Source organism: Canis lupus, chromosome 3 (assembly GCF_003254725.2).
Source record: "Canis lupus dingo isolate Sandy chromosome 3, ASM325472v2, whole genome shotgun sequence".
NCBI classification, from domain to species: Eukaryota; Metazoa; Chordata; class Mammalia; order Carnivora; family Canidae; genus Canis; species Canis lupus.
Genome location: NC_064245.1, coordinates 44,915,565 through 44,923,949, shown reverse-complemented (window position 1 = coordinate 44,923,949; position 8,385 = coordinate 44,915,565). Strand labels below are relative to the sequence as shown.

The window sequence follows — 8,385 nt, the reverse complement described above, 5'->3', positions numbered from 1 at the left end:
TTTGCAGTATCAAACATTCCATTTCATGCCCCATTAACAGCGGGAGCCTGAGCTTTTTGACGCAGCTAAACATTTTACTAACTACCTGGACTAAGTAACCAATTAACTTTTGGAGACAATACGGCCAATTAAGCGCGAAAAGGTAAGGCTGTCATCCCCCACGAAAATTGAATTTCCTTTTCCTGATGGCACTTATTGTCGCCGCTCAATTGTTAATGGGGATTCAGTCCCTATTAAAGTATGAAGGCAAAGCAGAATGGAAAAGTTCAGAGGACTTAGTTCCTAAAGAGTAGGTCACCAAGTGTCCCAGTCGGCCACTAATTCAGTTAACTTTTCTTCATGCCAGATTACTTATTGGATGAGACTGTGGCAGGGCTCTAATATGACATTCTGTGATAGTACACTGCACAATCTGGTGGCTTCTGAGGAACCCACAGGCTCAGGGCTATAGTTTGGGACCCTTATATGGGAGGTTTAAAAAATAAATAAATAAATAAATAACAGCAATTACAAACTTTTCTTTTTGAAAACGGAAATATCAGTGTGGGACAAGATATTGCCTTGGTTTCATCAGATATAAAAGCAGACCTCTGTGTGGAGAGGTGTGCTCCAAATTAACCCTCTGTGGTTTGGGAAGTCATTTTCTAAATGGCAGACAAGGTCGCGGGCAATGATTCTGCTTGGTGGATTTGACTCCAGTTGACTGGAATGGCACACGAGTAATGAACTTGGATATGATATTTTGAAAGCTTGAGGCAAATTTCATCCTTTTGGTAGGAGTCTTTCATCTTTGGAGGTACAGGAGAAAATTTGTCCTGGAGGGCATCTTCCATGGGCCCTGTATGAATGAAAAACAGGAAGCTTATATAGAGTCATAGCCCAAACATTGGACTCAGAGTCATATATCTGTTTTGTTTTGTTTTGTTTTATTTTTTAAAGAGTCCAATCCCACCAGCTTTGTGAAAATGCAACTGTTCTAAATGTGAAGAAAAATCAGGATTTTGAAAAATGAGGAAAGAATAGATGATGATTATTTGAATCTGTGTTATGAAAAATTTAAGGCTTGCATAATCAATGTTGTCAAATCATTCCTGCTGCAATTCAATTTTTTGACATGTGTTTAAAGCCTGTTCACATACACTTAAAATCTGACTTGAGCCTGAAAACAGTAAGTAAAGCAATGATCTAAACTGTGCTCAGAATTACTAATTTTCTATATTATTTTAACAGTCAAGGTGCTTGGTCCCCATAGAATAGCTGTTGAATTGCCATGGGAAGAAAAATCCACAGATTCAATAGTTAGATTAGTATTCTAGGTTCATAATTTTTTAATGTTGTTTCTGCCCGATTCTATGGTGATAAGAAGCAGGAACAGAAAGGATTAATGTTATATCCTTTCCAATTTAAGTGCCTTTTGAAGAATTTGATAAGAATTGCTACTTTCAAAGAGAAGATTTGAATAAGAAATAATTCTCCTATATTAGTATGGATCGATTAATAACATTGATCGAAATTCTCTTTTGAACTCTTCCTTGGATTTTTAACCTTTTCTCAAGAGACACGACTTTCTTTCCAGAAGCGATTGCTGTGGGCTATTTATTTTAGTCATTTTCCCATGGCAGTGGATGATTTAGAAATGATTACAATAGTTTGAACTTCCTGTTATTTGAGATAGAGAGTAAAACCAGATCTCCAATGCTTCCTACTCCCACCCTCCAGCATCTCTATATAAGCATAATGAAAACAAACAAGCAATGACAAAATTCCATCAGCAGCCCTCAAATGTGGAAAGGGCTGGTGGCCAGAAGCTTCCAATAATCCACATCATTAAGTAAAGGTGGCAGGAGACATTGCAGGAGGCTCCAAAGCTTCCTCCCAAGCTGGAGCCCAGAGACCCTGCTCGAGTTTTGTAGTCTGCTGAGGGTAGAGGTAGAAAAAAGCATCTGGGCAGCCCCAAAGGCTCTTTCATCTAGCTGTCTTCACTGCAAAGGAAGAAGCTAAAAGTCTTTTGTCTCTTGGGTTTATAGGGAGTGAAAAATGAAGAGGAGAGGGAACAGCCCATGCTATATCTGATGTGAATAAGTCTTCATTCCCACATTGTGTCTCTCCTGCTAGAGTGAAATACACCACTGACAGGCCAACCTTGACATTGGACATTAAACATGAGGAAAGGTCTAGCTACCAGGGTTACATATAGACCCTATCTTGAATCCTCAGGCTTCAGATAACCCAGCCCTCAAACTCTGTTTCTTAGGAGAGAGGACACATGGAGTGTTGAGGGCAGGGGTGCCCATCCAGGGAGGGGGAGGGGTGAGAAATGAATAGGGGAACAAGACATTTTGTAAGATAACACAAAAACAAAAAAATAAACAAACAAAACCAGGATCCTTGACCTTACCTTTCTATACACCCAAGAATATATATAAATAATTTTCTTTTTTAAAAATGTAAATCCAAATGCATCAAGGTTAGGAAAAACCAGAGGTAGATTTTTTTTTTTTTTTGACTTAGAATGGGTAGATCTTCCTAACAAAATTTGGATACTATAAGAAAATGGTAGAAATACTTGAGTAAAAATATTCTGGATAACAATAAGAACAAATACCACAATTTTATAAAGTCTAAAAATCAAACCCAGGCTGGGGGCGGGATGTGAGGGGATGTGTTCACTGATTCATGAAGGTCTACTTTTTAATTGATAAAAACTCAAACACATGAATAGGAAAATTAGAAAACTGGCAGTTTACAGAGAAATACAAGTGGCCAATAAATATACTCAGCTTCTCAGTTTTACTTACAATTTTTAAAATTGCACATCAAAATAATAAGAGGTTATTGTGTTTTATCTTACTGACAGAACAAATGCCAAGGTTGGTTTCTCCCCAGAGCTGGTGAGTGTGCAGGCAGGCTACCACCTTCTCCAAACTTTCTGAGAGGCTACGTACTGATGCATTTCCAACCTAAAAATAAATACTAAACACACACACACACACACACACTAATATTTCCCATATAATAAATCTTTTTTTAATGTTTATTTATTTATGATAGTCACACAGAGAGAGAGAGAGAGAGAGAGAGAGAGAGAGAGGCAGAGACATAGGCAGAGGGAGAAGCAGGCTCCATGCACCAGGAGCCCCACGTAGGATTCGATCCCAGGTCTCCAGGATTACGCCCTGAGCCAAAGGCAGGCGCTAAACCACTGTGCCACCCAGGGATCCCATATTTCCCATATATAATTCATATGTGTATGTTATAAATATATAGATTTTTTGCAAACTATTCTTAAAAATAATTTTGACAACAAAATATCTGTCTATACAAGAGTGCGAAGTTATGATATCCTCCACTGGATAGCAATAATCCTAGATATATTAAGTGAAAAAAATAAAATGTACATTGATGTATGTGATGTGATTTCTTAGGAATACATGATATTTTTTATCTATTGCATATACACACCTTTATGTATGCACATGTGTTTTATATATTTTTATTTCTATTACATATAAATATAAACACATATGTGTATGTGCTCACGTACTGCATAAACTAATACATTGATGAGTCTTCAGGTCTTCTGGAAAAAATCATAAGAAATTAGGTACATCAGTTGCATTTAAGGATCTGATGGAGTTTGTTGAAAGGGAGTCTTTGTTTCACTTTTTACTTTGGTTGTTTTGAGTTTTTAAACCATACATTTATATTCTTTTATGTTATAAATTCATATCGATTTTGTGAGTGAGAGTAATAAACTTCTAGGGATGTCTGGCTTATTTGACTATTTTCTTCTTCATCAAAATTCCTTTTTTAAGAATAGGGTTATTTTCTTGCTACCTGTGTAGTTATACACTCATTGTAGAAATTTAGAAAACAAAATTCTTTTCCTACCATCACAGCCCAAGATATTTTGTCCCTATGGATGTGTTCTGAATGTCTACTGTGCCCAACAGTGTGTTTAAAAAGACGAATGTGGCTCTTCCCTCGAGTAACATATTTTTTTAAGTTTTTATTTAAAATCAGGTAGTTGACATACAATGTAATATTAATGTCAGATGCACAATGTAGTGATACAACACTTCCATATACCACCCAGTGCTCGTCACAAGTGCACTCCTTCATCCCCATCACCTATTTCACCCATCCCCCCACTCATCACCCCTCTGGGGACATCAGAGTGTTCTCCATCGTGAAGATTCTGTTTCTTGGTTTGCCCCTCCCCCCTTTTTTCCCCTTTCCTTGTAGAAGCTTACATTTTAGTAAGGCATATATGTTCTGGTAAATTGTACATGTGATAATCACAGGGTGTGATTAATGATCCTTTAAAGGTACTTGCAAGATTGCTTTGACAAAATATAAATGAGATGCCTAATCATGTTTGGACTTGAATTATTATTTAACTTTTTTTGAAAAAAAAATTGTTTTCCGATGAATACAAAAATCAGAAAAATTCACACAAGTCAAAAAATATCTCATTTTGGACAGCTTTATGTCTTGCTTTCGCAGTGAGCATTACAAAAGGAATTCAGGTAAAAGGCTGAGCATTCAGTGAGGCTCAGAACTAACATGATTACTACAATTAATATCATTTTTTAAAAATCATATCATGAACATTTCCTCATGGTGATAAATCATCTTTGAAAGCATAATAACGCAGATTCAGTGATATAATATACAACTATTTGAACAGCTCATGGTTGGTAGACAATCATTTTGAACTCTATTTTTTCATATATGTGACTTTTTTTTTTAGCTGTGGCTTACCCCACATCTTTACTTAATGAAAACCTTACATACATAGTGCCTCCTTCATGAGGCTGTACCACTTTGGAGAAGAGAAATCAGGAGCGGGAGGTGGCCATATGGTAAGATGGAAGATAGGACTGGCAGAACCCAAGTTATGATCCATATGCCTTGATCTCCCAAACAAGCCTGTCCCATTTGGGGCCCTCCAAGTCTCTTATTTATGCATTGCAGGTGGGAAGAATCTGCATTATAAAGTAACACGATAAAGTGCTATAAAATTTGAATACTTCACAATTAACCTAGTAGTGTTTGTTTGAGGATATTTGAATTGACAAGAGTATGCTTTAGGGGAATCTGAGAGGCCGTTCAAGAAGTGACTAAGGTTATCTAGTCACAAGAGGTGCAAGCCTGGAGTGAGGTGAACATAGGAGGCATGAAAAGGCAGGGATAGGTGTGAAGGAACACCACATGGGGAGTGGAAATCGATTGGATCACCCATAAAGAATGGAACATGAAGGAAGGGTTCAAAGGGGACTCCTCACTTTAGGTCTGGGTAACTTTCTAAGATGATCTAGACAGATATGAATAAGGGGAAAGGGGGAGAAGGGTTAAGAAAGCAAATAATGACAAACATGAAGTTAACTAATTATTCAGAAAATTGATGTTACCATTTGATGGAAGAGGCAATTGAGTCTCTAAGATTTTTTTAAACCCCAAAGGAAAACAAATAGGACCACTGTGATTGAAAACTCTAGGCAGCCCAGAGTCTGACGTCATGTATGCTGGATGGCAGGCTTCTAGTCTCCATCATGAGTAAGATGGCTAGGCTTAAAGAAGGTTTGTAATTGTCAAGATGAATAGGAAAAAATTTGATGTGAAGTTGCTGTGGAAAGTACTAGAATGGACTAGCCCAGGCCTTTCCATGGGGGAGTAGAATACAAGGTAACTCAAAGCTCTGAGGATGGGAATGGTGTTATAAGACTGCAGACAAAATGAGGGAAATTGAAGGAGAGACTTAGACATTTTTTTTATTATGGGATTGAATTCATTCACAGTCACTTCGATTGTAATAATGAGGTTCATTTAAGACCTGGGACTTGCTGAAATAATATGGTTAAAGCCATGACACATTAAGATTGTACTTGCCATAACAGAACCCGTTTGGGCTATTATTAATCTAATCTCATAAGTGCACATAATACCCAAGCAAGCAAACCAAAGCTTTGAATTTGGTTTACACTAATAGTAAGACTATCTCGTGGGCTTTTCACTGGGATTCTCTGTACCATTAAGCAATTACTAGTGGCTAGAACACTAGCCCACATGTCGCTATTTCTGGTTAGGGGATTTTCTTGCCTGCCTCACTAAATCTTCCAATTAAATGCAATGGTACTACATTCATTTCAGTTCTTCATTTACAATGCACAGTGGAAAGTATTGTTACTCTAAGTAAATAGTTTTAGGAGCTGTTGAACCACACACATAGCAGTGCTGAGTTTCAGCATTCCACCAAGGATAGGCTATCATTGTGTAACAAACACTATGTAAGTCCAGAGACAAAGAGAAGTCTTTTTTTATTGCTATGATTGCAACATCTTTATCAACAAAATTACTCCATCCAATAATACCTTCCAACTATGTCTTTGTGTCCACTTCTGTTAATTTCATCACGGGAGTTATGTGTAAATTTGTTCTACTCAAAGTTCTATTTAAAATTTAAGTGCCATACAGAACAAAGACCCATGAAGCCCCTTCTACAATACACCAAAAATAAATTCAAAAGTTCTAAACAAAGTTATCATGGTAATGATAATGATTATAATCATGATGATGATTTATTAATGTTTATGTGGAGATTAAAATAGAAAACATAACTGGATTTAAACAACAGATTCATATTTAAGTGGTAAATCCAATTCTTGAATCATTTTTAATGATTTATCATGAGGATCTTTTTTTCCATAAAATCAGGATGATATATAAGATCAATATAGAACTTTTCCTCAAATCTCAGAACACCGGTACTGAGAGATAATCTCTGAAATGCAAAATGTTGGCTATTAAAATCATATCTAAATTCATGACATAATTCTAACGTCAACTAGTTTTGTAACCCTGGGAAATTTAACTTATCTTGTCAATGCCTCAGGTTTATCTGCCAAAAAGATATCCATATGTGTACTCGCTGCACAGAGTCATTATCAGAATTAAATGAGATCCCAAATTCAAGAGCTTACCACATTACTTTAATCATTTATAAGCACATACACTTTTTGAACCCTAGAGATTGTCTGTATTATTTCATATTCTAATGAAGTAAGATGACTATATAAATATTCAAGTGATTTTAGGTAAAACCATTGATAATGGTAAGTACTGTTTTATTAGAATGGAGTCAAGGATATATGTGATATATTTGTAGATTTTAATGATATAATCATGGAAGTTAGTAGAATCCCTGAGAAAATGCTTCATGGTGCCACAACTGAATACTCATTGATCCCATCTAGAAGGACCTTAGATACTTATAGAAATACTTAACATTCAAATTGAATAAGTATATAATTTGTGTATATGTGAAAAACACCCTTTTGCTCCCATTTCCTTTTTTAAAAGATTTTATTTATTTATTTATTTATTTATTTATTTATTTATTTGAGAGAGATAGAGAGAGAGCAAGTGGCGGGGGAGGGACAAGTGGACTCCACACTGATCATAGAGCCCCACACTAGGCTCAATCACACAACCCTAAGATCATGACCTGAGCCAAAATCAAGAGTCAGACACTTAACCAACTGAGCCCCCCAGGCATCACCCCTTGTTCTCACTTCTGTTCTTAGAATGGTAAATGTCTCCAAAACTCTCTTATTTTACAGAAATGCTTCTTTCTGTCTGATTTGTAACTTGACAATTTAATAATATTAGAAGTATTTGGGTAAAATCTGTGATATTTTCAACTTCTTGATAAAGTAAGTGATATTCTGCTTGCTAAAAATCAAATATACTCCAAATTTTTTATTATTGTGCATCTCATTCCTCTAGAATTCTAGAATCACTTTTTTTTATTAGATTGCCTCTGAACTTTACTCTTTATACAAAAACGGATGGGAGGAAGGGAGAGATGGAAGCAGAGAGAAAGAGAGAGAGAGTTTCAGCCATTTCTTGAGCTTCCAAATTGTCTTTCTTACAGTTAACTATTCTGTTCAGATACCAAACTAATATAACTCGCCACAATTAACTCATACTTTTGTTCTCCTTTCATTTGCTGGGAAGGCTTTACCAGTGCCCCATTTAAATTTTCCAAGGCTTTTTCTCTATGCTACAACTTTTTTTGAGGGGGGGAGAGGGGATTGGCTCTTTAATCTTTGACTTGAAAAAAAAAAGAAGCACCACATAATTATTTTAGTCTCGCTTTTCAAAGTCCTGAGTGATGTTCAGTGATAAAAGTTTTCAGGGTTTAATAAGATAAGAGGAACCCTATTCCCCACTATGCAATTTGATAACTGTTCCTTCCTACTTCTTTTCCAAACTAAAAGCCTTATTCATTCCCTTAGAGCCTGGTCAGAATGGGAAACTGCAAAGCCCAAACTCCCATGTACAGAAGCATTAGGCACTGACCTCATGGCTTCCTAATAGATC

General features: G+C 36.3%; 1 long non-coding RNA gene across 1 annotated transcript in view; it reads right to left on the bottom strand.

The window, feature by feature from the left end:
- Window positions 1–498: 498 nt before the first annotated feature.
- The window catches only part of LOC118354301 (uncharacterized), a 79,397-nt gene continuing 71,510 nt past the window's right edge, over window positions 499–8,385 (bottom strand). The window contains exon 4 of the long non-coding RNA XR_004814575.2: window positions 499–838. This is a non-coding gene — a long non-coding RNA (uncharacterized LOC118354301). The remainder of the gene's footprint in view (window positions 839–8,385) is intronic.